A 1,313-nucleotide genomic window follows, 5' to 3' on the forward strand; every position below is an offset into this window, starting at 1 on the left:
CTGAGAACCTCCATCAGCTCTGTCTCCTGTCTGCCTACAATTATTATAATAAATATTGTGTTTGACAAGTTTTTTTGTGCTGCCAAATGTCTCATATAGATTCCAGTTTTGATATTTTAATGGATATTTATAAATTACATTAAGTGAATTATCACATTGCATGTTTAACTAGCTCTATTGTGATGAATTAAACTAGCACCTCACTGTTAAAAGCTCGTTTTAATTTCAAGCATGTTTAAGTATTTATGGACATGAACAAAAACAGGAAATATATAAATTGAGATTTATTTAATTAATATAACAAATAAGGGGGAAAGAGTCATTGAAAGGCACATTCTTCTGGAAGCTCCTGATCCTGACGACACCAGACCAGCTGCAGACACCAGAGGACCTAGAACCAAGAGAGCAGCTGTTATCAGTAAATAAATAAATCAGGGCAGTTTTAGTGAGCTGAACACATTACAGAATAATTTTCTCATGGTGTATTTTCATAACTTTATATGCAGCAGACTGTAACTTGAGCCCAGGGCTACCGGAGAGCTGATATCCAGCACGTTTCAGTGGATTTTCCTGCTTTATAGGTTAGATTAGCTGTTAAGCAGCAAAGCTATTTGTTGCTGATTAAAACCAGGTGTGCTGAAGCAGATAAACCTCTAAAACATGCTGAATACTAGCTTTTTAGGGCCGTGGAGACAAACCCTGCAGCTAATCCAATGCTATGGCTAACGGCTACTTACCATTCAAAGGTGGTTATGTTGGGTCGGTTCTGGGAGTTTCAGGCAACTCACAAGCTCAAAAAAATAAGGCTCAGGTCCGCTTGTCTCCTCCAAATAGACTTGGTCCCTTTCTTCTCGAGTGTCTGGGTAAGGAGGGGGAGAAACATCCTCCACTTCTAATAACTGCATAGAGTGAAGGGAGCTAGCATCGTCTAGTTAGCCGTCGTCTTCATCACTGCCGTGGCTCCGCCCTCTCAGTCCTCCAGGCAACGCCTACTAATGTTGCATTTTTTAAAATTGATACGTGGGTGGAGAAGGACTCCGAGGCTCAATTGACCCGCTTTTTAACTATATTTTCCTGTCCTGTCTGTCTCTCGTCTTCCTGCATCTCCTCTAAACTCTCCAGAAAAACTGATGCCTGGATCCTTACTTTTTCACCTCATCGGTTACTTTTGAGCAGATCAAAGGGATCTCCTGACCGCAAAGTGCAGAGCGCGTTTCGATACGTCAGTGAGGTGAAATCACCGCAGCATAGGTGATGAGCTCCGCAGCGACAGAGCGCTTCAGGCACAAATAAGACAGAAAGTAGAGAACATG

General features: G+C 41.8%; 1 long non-coding RNA gene across 1 annotated transcript; it reads right to left on the bottom strand.

Moving 5' to 3' along the window:
* Window positions 1–269: 269 nt before the first annotated feature.
* LOC129160609 (uncharacterized) lies at window positions 270–962 on the bottom strand. The gene is made up of 2 exons (XR_008561191.2): window positions 738–962; window positions 270–391 (listed from the first exon to the last, which is right to left on the bottom strand). It is a non-coding gene; the product is annotated as an uncharacterized lncRNA (long non-coding RNA).
* Window positions 963–1,313: the final 351 nt, after the last annotated feature.

The sequence above is a fragment of the Nothobranchius furzeri genome, chromosome 4, assembly GCF_043380555.1.
Source record: "Nothobranchius furzeri strain GRZ-AD chromosome 4, NfurGRZ-RIMD1, whole genome shotgun sequence".
NCBI lineage: Eukaryota > Metazoa > Chordata > Actinopteri > Cyprinodontiformes > Nothobranchiidae > Nothobranchius > Nothobranchius furzeri.